At 46.3% G+C, this 13198-nt stretch overlaps 1 protein-coding gene across 5 annotated transcripts in view; it reads right to left on the bottom strand.

The window, feature by feature from the left end:
* Igf1r (insulin-like growth factor 1 receptor) overlaps positions 1-13198 on the bottom strand; it is a 288878-nt gene that overhangs the window by 171785 nt on the left and 103895 nt on the right. The gene's annotated exons all lie outside the window — the stretch shown is intronic.

The raw sequence follows: 13198 nt of genomic DNA, 5'->3' as shown, positions 1-13198 counted from the left end.
AATACCACTAATAAATTCTATATCGTTCTCGCCATGACAGCTTCATGACAAAAACCTTAAAATTACTTAAACAAATGCTAGCATTGTTTTGAAATTGTACAGCAATGTGCAAAGAGATGACCAGGGCGCTATTTCAGCTGGCTAGGGAGAATGGTATTTCCAGCCCTTTCTGTATTGTTTGGCAAGACTGTAGATTTCAGGTGAAGATGCCCTGCACCTTTCCTGTTAGACTTACTCTTTGGTATGTAGATTATATAATTAAAAAGAAATGCACTTCTATCACTTCTAAATACATGAAGCAATTCAATTAAGTTATCCATCTAAACCTTAAGGAGATCCTTAAGGAGCTAACTTGCCTGAGTGAACAGTAGGGAATGATTTGTAATTAGCATGTTAATTTCGTCTGTAAATAGGAAATTATGAAACTCAAGGTGCTTAAGAGGGCTCTATCAAGGAGGTTACACAGGCACCTTGCAATCTCATCGTCAATCGATTCTGGCTACAGAGCAACGTTAAATGAGATAATACATGGGAAAGCGCTTGGGAGAAGTGTCTGATGTGTGAATATTCAATGCACACGAATGCTTGCTACCACAGACTGAAAAAAGATTCTGGCTGACTTCGTCCCTGGCTAATTGGACAAGTCAAGTTTGAGGTTATGACAGAGCCTGAACTTTCCACATAGGACCCTCTAACAGCCATAAGGTCCACACTGAATAGAAAGTCCAGATGCCCACAAAGACCTTGCCCGTGGAGTCTGGTATTAAAACCCGGCTGCTCCTTAACTCACCTCGCTCATCTCCTGTTGCTTGGGTCCATTTCGCTACCTCGCCATCCTGATGCTCTGGCCTGCTTGGCCTGTCCCCACTTCTACACAGACATGGTTTTATGCTCTGGCTCCTGCGGAAGGCATATATATCCTCTCTCACACACTGGCTCTCCTCAAGTGCTAATGCGTCACTATGGCCTAATGGGAGCGCAGGGAACAGTGCTGACGAACTGGGGATCCGCACCAGCAAAGAATCTGAAATGTGTATCTCAAGTCGGAAAAGCCTATGGCGGATGAGATCTAATTTCCCAGAACTGCTACCTACTAGGAGGGCAACCTGGATTTCCCCTCAACTTCTTCAGGCTCCGTCTCTGTGCAGAGGGGGAAGCAATACTTACCTGCCAAAGAGGGGGCAGTGTATACTTAGTGTTTACAGATAATCCCTGAGGGAATTCAATGAAGAAGAAAAAAAAAAGCCTGCCTTAAACTCTGGGAGGAACTTGGAGGAAAAACAAAAACAAAAACAAAAGCAAAAGCAAGCAAACAAACAAACAAAAATATCCCCTCCAAGCCACTCTTTTCAGAGCAAAATTTTAGAATCAACTGCATTTAGAAGTCATTTACATGATGTTGCTGCTACACAGTCACTTGTGCTGGATTACATAAGCGGTGAAAAAACCTTCTTCTCTTGGGAATTTCCAGAAGTCTGTCGTGGAGCCAAAATACACTGACCTTGAATACATTGTTCTTGAACAAAGTGGATGTTCTGCACGCTCAATAGATGTTACTACCTCGTACTGAGCACACAGCACCGAATGCTCTCATACTCAATGACCTGACGGAGATGCTAGGAAGAATAATACATAATTTTTAATCTCATTTAAAATGTATTATGCACTCCCAGAGTACTTAAGAGAAACTACTCTTCTGCTCTTCGGGGTTTGCTGTCTATTCATCAGAAGACAGACAGCTGGTTTGGGGGCTGGTAATGGGTTTTTCCATTGTTTGTCAAAGACGGGGAGCTATGGATATGCTAACTTCCGAGGCGGCGAGACCAGTCGCACAGAGAAAGGTCGCTACCAGAGATCTGCTGCATGTGACACGCTGGCTCAACACTTGAAGGGCACTATGGAGGCCCCTGGAAAGGAGGCCCAGAGCTGTGGGAGTGCAGAGGTGAGCTGGAGCAGGCCAAGCTAACGTCCTCACGCCACAGGGCACACAGTCATGGGGCCAAAGGAAGATACTGCTCAGAGACAGAAAGCCAGGCAAAGACAACTCGAAGAAAGAAAGCAGTCCACTCCTCTTCCTCGGAGAAGGCCATCTTCCTGCTCCTCAACAAGGAACCCACAGGTCACAGTCTATGAGCCCCTAGCCAAGCTGGGTGTCTACATCACATGGCCAACACGAACACCAAGTGAACCACAGCTCCTCTCTGGGTCTCAGTTTTCTCATCTATAAAATGGATGTGTAGCCAGGCAACTTCTGAACAAGGACAAGTGAGTGTGAAACAAGTCTACAGCTTAGAGAGGGATTGTGGGAAAGAAGCCACCGGCACAGGCAGATGGGCAAGGCTTGTAGTTCTCTATCCCTTTCAGTCTCTCTTGGGTGAAACTGACCAGGTGGTCCACTAAGCAGTGGCTACCAGAGCCATGTCTGCTCCTGGTTCTTTCTATGAGATTAGTCCAGAACCAGCTCTCACCGTGTTTCTGCACTGCCCCTGTAGCACTGGTTGCCGTCATGGATCAGGTGCTCAGTCCATGCCTGAGCACACAAAACAGTCGCATCTGGTTTCATTCATATTCATATTGGAAAGTCTACTTCCTTTCTCTTGTTTTCTGACTACCAGCCTCTTCACATGTGGCCACATGCGGAGCCTCAAGAGAATGCTGTCAGCTGTTTCTCAGAAAACGTACATGGTGCTCCCAAGCTGCTTCTCTCTGGGCCCAGAGTAGACATTTGCAGTCCTGGTGTACACCGGAGCTCTCTCCCTTCCACTAAGATACTGTTCTCGCCATCAGTCATCAAGGTGCACTGGGTCCACCTTCCTGTGCACTGTGATTCCAGCCTGGGTTTTACTGCCAATGCCCCAGGTCTGTGTGGCTACTGCCCACATGGCTTCATTCACACGGCTACAATGGCCTGGAGGAGCTGCTTGTTCCATCACACCTGTACCCTAGACATTCGCCACCATCACACCTCACTGCAGGGGGCACTAAGGCTCTCTTGTGTGGGCTACACAGAAGGCTATGTCCTAAACTATCTCTTTCTGAAGCCTCTGGGAGCTCACTCCCTCCCGTCTTCCAACGAGGAAAACTAAATTCAAAATAAGTATCACTCCTCCTTGGGGTTTGCAATAGGGCTATTGATAAGCCCCGATGGTAGGATGCCTGCCTGAAGACCTGGGTTTAAAATCCCAGCAACACATAAACTGGGCTGAGTGGCACCTGCCTGTGATCTCAGCACTCAGGAGAGAGAAGCAGAAGGATCAGAAGTTCAGGTCATCCTCAGGCTGCATCAAGTTCATGAATACTAAAGGCCATGTCCACCCACAACCTACACCCTACCCCCTAAAAAAAGGAGAAAAGCTCCTTATTGTTACCCACTTTTAACCTTGTAAGGCACATTTACCCAGTCCGTTTAAGCTTGAGTCACATGAAGGAAGGAATGGTCCATTTAAAACAAACCAGAGGGAGCAGCTCCAAGGAGTGCCTGCCTCCCTTCTGGGGCAAGCTCAGAACCCAAACAAAGGCCTGATAGGCACTTTCGTGTGTTTTGGAACATTGGCCCCTCCTGGCCCCCTCCCACCCTCCTGCTGCTGTGGTGGCACACGTGGGCTGGCACAGCACCCTGGGAAAGAGACCGCAGCCCTCCCTGGCGCCCAGTGATTATAGGGCAAGGCTGAAAGCAGCAACAAAACCGAGAAACAAAGCCTTCTGTGAAACCAGAAACCACAGGAGGTCACAAAAACAGCAGGAACTTAGAAATCCCAGAAGCCCTTTGGTGAGAAGTTTCTCTAAGCACCTGTGTCCAGCTCTGAAACGGGCAGCTTGACACATACCAGAAATGACATGAGCACCAACCAGGCTCTCCCCCGGGAGGAAGACCAGTCTAGGGCGTGATGGCTTAAGATGCTTGTCTATTAGGTTCATCAGCTGACTGACACAGTGCAGGCTACGCAGCTGCTTGAAAATCATTATTAAGGCAGACCACATCATTACACACGGACATACATTGTACACACGGCATTAGACAAGTACAGGTGAGGGAGACGCCAATGGTTAAGTGATAGTGGAGATTCGAACACATACGTGTGCTCTTTGACAGCTATAGGCTCAAGCACAGGCTGGGTATGTGGCTTTTAAAGGCACTATGGAATGTGGAATATTACATAAACACAACTCTACTACAAACTTCTCTCTTTCTCTCTCTCTCTCTCTCTCTCTCTCTCTCTCTCTCTCTCACACACACACACACACACACACACACACACACACACACACACACACACACACAAAGAAACCTCTCTTGCCCACCAGCTCTCTCCTTCTAGGAGTTTAAGGGTAAATCATCTAAAGAGAAAGCCAGAGCCAGTCAAAAGCTGCCTAAAGGGTGTGCAATTACATGTGATTTAAAAAGTCTCTGTATGATTAAAGGCAGAAAGACGGCCTAGTACTTGGCACCGGCTTGGCACTGTGCTTAAGCAAGCACTCTTTCAACTATCCGTCCTCTTCCTCCTGGCTCACGGCTCCCTGATGGGCACTAGGCTGTTCAACGGGGTAGTGGCTCTCCGGGTGTATCTGCAGGGCAGCAGGGGTACTAGAGGGTTTCGGTCCTTCAGGCTCACCCAAAGCTTAGGGCTGGGACCTAGTCTGGTGACCCTGAGCAAGTCTCCAGGGACTCTAAATGGAAGCCCCACAGCATCAGCTCCATGCCAGCATCCCAGTGGCTCCCCTTGATCACTAAGCCGGTGCTGTTTTAGGCTTTCCTATATTAGACCAACCAAACATGCCTCCCCTAAGAGCTTCTACTGCACGTACAGTTTTAGGGCCCTCAGAAGGAGACATAACCATAGTGGCAGTGGTAGGTAGCCCAGGCCAAGACGAAAGAACAATGCACTGTGCGCCCTGATCTCCACACCTGCTTGCAGAAGGTCCTTACCAGCTTTCCAGATACTCATGCCTCGTCCCACCCCCAGAAAGGGTGATTCAGTCCATCTGAGAGGGAGGGAGCCAGCCCAACCTTGGCACTGAAAACACCCCTGGAGTGATCATAATGTGAAAACAAGTTTAGATCTGTTACATTCTGTCACTATAGCACTGTGCAAACAAATCAGGCAGGGCTTGAGGGCACCGAGGGGGAGCAAGGAGAGGGAGGCCTCCTGCGGAAACCTGGCCTAAGTCAGGTGTGTATGTGGGAATCACCCAGCTAGGGCTGGCACCAGGGAAAGCCTGGCATAAATCACCAGAGAGGTTCCTGTAGAGGGCTGAGGCTGGGACGGAAGCAGGTGGTGCTCTCTATCTCTCACTCATGCCCAGGTGGAGTCACAACTTAGGCCCGGGCGGCTCAGCTGGCGTGGGTGAAGTGGGCCATGGAGATCCCAGCCCTGCTTCCCCGATCTAACAGACAACAGCCAGCTGAATGCTACCATGTTCTCTCCTTTTGACATCTACCCATTTTAGTTGTGCTAAAATGCAGCAACACAGGGTCAATCACTTTAGATATGAAGTGAGCAGTGTTAATAATGTTCACTCTGTGTGTGGGTATCACCACCACCATCTACCTTTACAACTTGCGGAAACTCAACATTGCACTGCCTGACTTCCTCAAACACCGGCAGTCACCATTCTGCAGCTGCTGGCTCTGCCCTAGTGAAACCACTGGATGTGCCTGTGGGTGACTGGCTATTTCATTTGCATAATGGCCAGAAGGTCCATCCACATAGAACATGTGCCAGAATTTCCGTCATTTTTACAGCTGAATAATAGTCTGGATTTTAGATATAAAATCCCAACCTGCTGGTCAAGTGTTGCAATTTTTACAACCGGAAACAGAGATGTTATGATTCTTCTGTGACAGATGACGACATCTTTGAAGGTAGTCCCAATTTTCAATCTCTGTCTTTTGTTCTGGCCCCAAATTTGGGCCAGTGGAACCTGAGAGTATAACCTGAATCCCAGGTGCAGTTGCCAGACAGACTGAAAAGGCACTTCGAAGTTGTAAACAGGCAGCACACAGTGGACCTGGAGAGGCTGAAGAAGAACCCTGGAAGCTTCAGTGGACACTGCTCCCCATGTGAGACCCTCTCTTCTCCGCGGGAGGATGAGCATGATATCCATCCATTGACTGCCAAATTCTTCAGCCCTCCTGAGACTGATCAAAAGTCAGCCTGACTGAGTCAAGCTATACGATATTGAGGATTTACTGACTGAAACCGAGGAAAACAAAACACAACCCCAAAACTGGACTGGTTTCTGGGCCTCTACTCTGGTGACCAGTGACTCCAGTCTGCCCCACTCCCCACTGTGACAATCACAGGGCTGACTTCCCCTCCTGATCACCTAATGGCTTCAGATACCCATTTCAACCCTAGCCTCTGCTCTAGCCATAATCAAGGAGTATGCTTTCTTCTTGGAGCCACCAACGTTCTACAGATCTTCCTGGCTGGACTGTGAACTGTGGCCAGAAACTGCTGGGGGTACAGCATGTCTTTTGGGGAGAGGGAAGCTCTGATGAGATCACATCACCTTTGGCTTAATGTGGTGTCCTGCTGCACACCACAGGTACAGGGGTCCTCAGACAAAAAGGTGTAGGTACTACGTGCAAAAGAAAGTGTTGATCTATACCCTTCTAGGATCTCACGGCTTATAGGATACTGCAAGTTGATCCGAGTGTCAAATTTCCACATGCTGCTTGCTTGGGCTGTCATTTTAATTAGAGAAGTAGGCAATGTATATGTCAGCTTATTTTCCTTTGACTTAGAGAACTGACTTGTCTCTTATGATCAGAGGCCTTGATCTTCTTTACCTAGGCAGACTTTCACAAAGTTGAACTTCCCAGAAAATAGCAGTCCTTGTTTGTCGTCTTTTAGTAGGGCAGGTGTTTGCCCAGCCCCCAACATTGTCTGGATGGGAATATACGCATGAACCATTGAAATACATCTGAAACATGAAAAAACTCAAGTACAACAACAACATGCATGGAGTACAGAAGCCAGGGAGTGAGGGGAAATACTACATACAATTTCTAATTTCTCTCGGCTACCCAGATGACCAGGAATAATTTTAAAAATCCAGCTCGGTAGTACTTGCAATAGATGAGCACATTAGTGTGAGAAGGGCTTCTGTAATCTGACATTCCCCTATGAGTCTCCATGCATCCATAAGGAGTGAGCTGCGTCACAATTCATTATGGTGCTATCCAGCCAGGGGAGAGAGAGCGATTCTAAGCATTCAGCCTTCAATATCTTCCCCGTGGAAAGCACAGAAAGTGTGAGCACCTTTCATCATAATGGGTTTGATTTTTGTCAAGACTTGGCGGACCCCACCAAGTCAAGACTGTCAGTCCTGGGTCCCTGCCAGTCCAAACCACACCAAGTAGCCTTCTGAGCAGTCTCCCTTCACTCTGATTACTCATAAACCCTTACTGGTTTCAATATTAATCACACCAAGAATGATAGCTGGGTATGGTGATTTACATCTTTAATCCCAGGACTTAGGAACCTGGGAGGTAGAGGCAGGAAGAACTCCGAGCTTGAGGCCAGCCTGGTCTTATAAAGCCAGTTACACAGTAGGCAGAAATTACCCTTTCTAAAAAAAAAAAAAAAAAAAAAAAAAAAAAAAAAGTGGGAGGGAGAAGGGTGCAGGAGGAGGCGTTGCTAGAGAGATGGCGAATGGTTGTGAGCAAACACCCAAATTTGGTTCCCTGCACACTGGCAAAACATTCATTTAGGTATTTTCTTTTTGAAAGTTAGAGAATTCTTCTTTTCCAGGGAGACTGTAGAAATTAATAACAATCAATGTAAAAAAAAAAACTACAAATCTGAATTAGCATTTCTTAAGTTTGCATAAGATTTATTTCGCAAATTTGTTGGGTCAGAAGATTCCTTATAGATGAACACCTGTAAGCCTTTGCATCTTAAAAGCTTTCAATTATTGTGTAGCTGCCGTGCAGTCAGACCTTATGGAAATCCATGCACTTAGTTCAAGAACGATTCCGTTTGTTCACAGTTTGGAGGTTTCTCTGGAGAGGAGCTCGGGGCAGTGTGTGTGAGCACAGAAGTGGTGCATTGATTCTCTTTGAGCTCAGCCGTGGAAGCCATCTCTCCCTCATCCTAACTGCTGCTCAGACCACTGGGTGGGGAACACCTGAGCTACTCTCATTCTGTTGGAAAAAAAATGAAATGCCTTCCTGCCTTTTTTTTTTTATTCCCAGTATCTCAGGAGAAGGAAGGAGGGAGTTCGTGGGATGGCCTGAAGTCAGTAACTTGATTAGTGTGTGGCTGGTAAACAAAGAACACCCTGCACTCTTTAACAACCACCAATAATGAAAACAAAGAAGCCAGGAACCCAAGCTCGACCTTGACCTGAAGGCTTTCTACTCTTTTATTACTGAAAATGCTCAAATTTCTTACATAAATTGTTGCCTATTCATAAACGAACTGCCAAGCAAGCCTGGGACCCACGCCTTCCCAGAAACACAGGGCCCCCATAGGTGATCTCTCCAGGCCTGGATCAGGGCAATGGTTTATGGGTAACGTTAGTTCTTGAACATCAATATGCATAAACCTTTGGTTCACTCCTACAAACACTGTTCTTGGGGTTCATTCCTCATCCTGAGAAAACATGGCACATATCAACCAACATCACATCAACATGGAGTCTTCTCTATAGAGGAACCTCGGAACCCTGAATTGAAATAGCGAGGCTGGGGACAGAACACACAGGGAGAGAGGGGACTGGGGACAGCCTTCAGAAAAGAACTCCACAGACGCTCACAGAAGCGGTCATGTGTCAGTCATCTTTCTGATCTCCACGCTCGGCATGTGGATGGGACGGAAAGTGAACAGATGGATGGATGGAGCAGACACACCACAGTGCCATGGGTGCCTCTCTGCACACAGTGATCATCTAGTGCTTAGCAGCAATGCCTGCTCAGTGTCACCCTCTAAATAAAGTCACGAGTAGCCAGGCTCAAACTGTAAACAAACAGACTGGCAGGTGGGCCTGGCATGACACAACTGGGACTCCTCATGTGACGATTGGTCACCCTCTTGCCCTACCCTTATGCATGTAGATAAACTTGACATAATTTGGTACTCCGAAACGACCTCTGAACTGTCATCATCAAAGTTCCTTGAAGCTAAAAACAAACAAACAAACAAACAAACAAACAAACAAACTCAGTGCACAACCTATCCCTTTCTCTTACTTTCTATCCTACAAAGACACTCAGTGAGGCCTCGGTCTGGCCCACCAAATCCTAAAGAGGAAGCCCAACGGACCTGGATTTGGGCTGAGAGGAAGGCGCTCTCAACTACCAGTATGCCAGTAGAGCTGAGAAGGATGGGATGGGAGGTTCAGGAACGGCGCGCACTGACAGCCATTGCTGAGTTATCCTGAGATCACGTGAGGGCCTGAGGCCACCCCGAGACCACAGAGACCAGAAGTGAACAAACTCCTGGGAATAAACCACCAAGCAGACGGGGATGAAATTCCTCAGATACCACTGTGAAGTCACCGTTCGAGAGAATACCCTTGACCATGGGCCATGCACAATTAAAAACAAAAGACAAAAACCCACTCTGGCTAATGGATGTAGGCTTGCTGCTAGCATATCTGGAAGAAGGTGGAAAAGAGTCAAATTCACCGGCAAAACGAGACACGGAAAATAACCAAGTCAGCAGCGTCTCTTTTAAATCAAAGATCCAGTTAAAAGTTCCTTCTGCGTCGTGGTCTAATTAAACCTGTTCCACAAATGCCAGCAATCAATAAAAAATTATTTCTTATTCAATTTGGGCTTCAGTTTTAATTACTAGAAGTGCGACACGCTGTGACTCTGAGAGGATCTGATCTGTTGGATATATTTCTAAGCCTAAAAAAAAAAAAAAAAAGAAAGAAAGGAACAACGATGGCGTGTGCTTCTTTCCCTTGTCCTCTGTAGCTCTGTGGCTAGATGGAGGACGTAAAAGGCCCCCTGGGCGCAGGCGAGGGCACACTACCAGAGTCTGCACAGAAAAAGCATCAAAGGGAGCAGTGCACAGGGCGAGAATATAAGATAACATTCACTCATTCGAAAGATCTTACACTCGTTAGAGCAAATCCAGGTAGATACAGTAATGTGTGGAGGGACAAAGTAATTTGAGTAATACTTGGTGTGTTCTTTCATCGATCGTCAGCTACAAGATGCACAGCACAGACAGCTGTTTGCTTACCAAAAAAAAATGTTAATAATCTCCACTAAACAGAATGAAGTATTTACACACTTAAAGTTGCCTTTTTCCCTGGGTTCGGTCCCCAGCTCTGGAAAAAACAAAAACAAAAAAAACAAAAAAAAAACACAAAATAAAGTTGCCTTTTTTTTTTTTCTTTAAATCCAAAGACTTCTGCAGCAAAGAGACTAATACTGGATGGTCAGCCCTGAAAACATATACACACCACCAACATCATATAGGCTGAGCAATCTGTATTTATGAATACCATGAATATGTATATATGTATATGTATAAAGAAACATACACACACATGGTTGGGTGCACATATAAAAACAACTAATGAAAAAAAAGCCATGAATATTTTGTTGCCCCACCAGGGCCACCACCCCACGCCCAAGATCGGGTTTCTCTGTGTAGCCCTGGCTGTCCTGGAACTCACAGTTCTAGCCTGGCCTCAAACCTGGAGATCCACCTGCCTCTGCTTCCCAAGTGCTGGGGTTAAAGGTGTGCACCGCCACCACCTGGCAAAACCCACAAATTTTAAAGACAACAAAGAGGTATGGGAGGGTTTGGAGAAAGGAGTAAGGGGAAATGTGGAAATTAATTATAATCTCAAACGACAAAAGACAAACTTTTAAAAAGTGTTAAAATAACAGGAGATGGAGTAAACACTACTTTGGATTTTGGGTTTTTTTGGTAATGAATACTGCCATTTCACCTTGTTTACATGTTTTAATGCTGAGAACTGTGAAGGGCTGGGCTGGGCACTTTTGTTTTAAAATTTGATTCCTCTTGCATAATGCTGCACTGTAGAAAGGGCATCAGATGGTTTCCTCGGAAAAGGGATTTGGAATCAATAAAAATAATATATATATATATATATGTATTACATATATACACATACATATATACATATATATGTGAGTGAAAATACACACACACACACACACACACACACACACACACACACACACACACACACATATTTTCTCCCATCAAAGAGGGTTGTAATGGCCCGTGTTCACAGTCCCAGCTACTGGAGAGGATGAGGCAGGTCTTTGGAGTCCAGGAGTTTAAAACCAACCTGGGCAACAGGGGTGGGGGCGAGTGGGGATAGGGACACCAACCTCGTGCCATCAAAAGGAAACAAGTTGGTGCAACAAAAAAACAACAGAAATTCCTGGTCGCAGAAGCTCGTCTAATGGACTAAAGGATGACTGGGAGGAGGACTGCAGAGACAGGAGCTTTAATGCCTCAACTGGCCCCAAGAGCCCTGTATCCTCTAACAGATGCTTAAAAGGCACAAGGCACCCATCTAGCCGTGTGAGCTGCTGTCCACAGACCGAAGAACTCTGGGAATTTCTGTCCCTTGGCAGCATTCTCCAGCACACATCACCCCACACACAAATATTCAAGCCATGCTGAGGATCTGACCTAGTAGGTGAGACATAACATTCCCCACCTCTTCCCTAGCTGAACAGCACCAACAGTGGGCACCCTGACCTGCAGGGATGCTACAGCCAGTCCCACAGCAAACCCAATGGACTCAAGGGAAAAGTGTTCGTGGTCTCTACCTTGGCAGCCACCTACTTTAACTAAAAGTCAAAGATATCGATACACTAAATCCTACTGTTCTGTTCTAACATGACAAGGAGAGGATGTGGGTGGACTGCCCTGCTTGCAGCTGTTGACTGTCCACAATAAAACTATTTTCTGAGTTATTCACAACTGCTAAAGCCAATCATATTTTTCATTTTAAGAGCCTTTTGAGGAAGAAAAATAAACTTTTTGGTTTCAGTTTCTCAAAATCTGAGGACGATGAGAATAAAAATTCAAACAAAGCCCAACCAGTTAAATACTTCCTGAATGGACGCATGCTTGCTCTCCAGGGTGTAACCCCAATCAGAGTTGTGACATGGAAATCAGAGCCAGCCTGGTCAAGAATGGGAGGGGGGAGGGGGAGAAGGAGAAAGAGAAGGGAGTCGGGGGAGAGGGGGAAGAGGGACAGAGAAAGACACACACACAGAGAGAGAGGAGAGATAGAGATAGAGAGAGAGAGAGAGAGAGAGAGAGAGAGAGAGAGAGAGAACACGAGAGAACACAAGAAGGAAAAATCTATGCCCCAAACCCACTGGTATCTCATCTAACCCAAGAAAAACAATCATGCCAGAACCATTCCTCCCAGAGAGCAGCTATTAAGCGATTACATTAAGAATGCATGTAAAACGTAGCTATTTATAGCTAATGATCCAGAGAATGCAAAGAAAACAAATATGGATGAGAAAATAAATGAATCCCAGTGAACCATGAGAAACTCCTATCTGGTTTTCTAGTTGCTGGCCGGGTGTCACTAGGAGGGTGGACAGCTTACTAAGCAGGAGGTGTGCAGGGCGTGTCTATGCCGTCCCACTCTCACACCAGGTGGCCCTGGGATAATGTGGCCGGCTAGATCCGCTGGAGTCTTTCTAGAAATAGGATTATGAATTTGTGACTTGGTAAGTAACCTCCTGTTGAGAGCTTTTCAGAGTAAGGTGAATTAACAAAGTAACTGAGGCGGCTCTGAATTATAGGTAAAGGACAGTCATGGCACCTCAAGACAGTCATGTTCTAATGCCTTCAAGAATAATCAAAATGCTCGCTTCCTACCACAACAGGTACAAGTTAACACCGTGAACATTTTAAATAGGACGAAGGAGGTGCCACAAGGATGTCAGGTTGGATCCTTGTGACCCGTAGAGATGTCTAGTCAAGCAACACATTACTCGGTCCCCCTTTCTATTCAAATCACATACCCAGATCGACAAGAGCAGGCCTGCTTCTGGGTCTGTCAGTTCCAAGTCACTACAATGTTCAGTATGATTCTCGGAACAAACTGGTACTGTTTCCCCTGTACTGGTGGTGACCAAAGCTCAGAGGTGTTAATTAAGCAGCTTGCACAAGGTATCACAGAGGCTTTCTGCCAGGAAGTCAGAGCTCCTTCCCTCTGCTTGGAGGAAAGA

Source organism: Rattus norvegicus, chromosome 1 (assembly GCF_036323735.1).
Source record: "Rattus norvegicus strain BN/NHsdMcwi chromosome 1, GRCr8, whole genome shotgun sequence".
In the NCBI taxonomy this organism is placed as follows: domain Eukaryota; kingdom Metazoa; phylum Chordata; class Mammalia; order Rodentia; family Muridae; genus Rattus; species Rattus norvegicus.
Note: the sequence above shows the minus strand (reverse complement) of the source record. Positions and strands in the feature narration are given on the sequence as shown.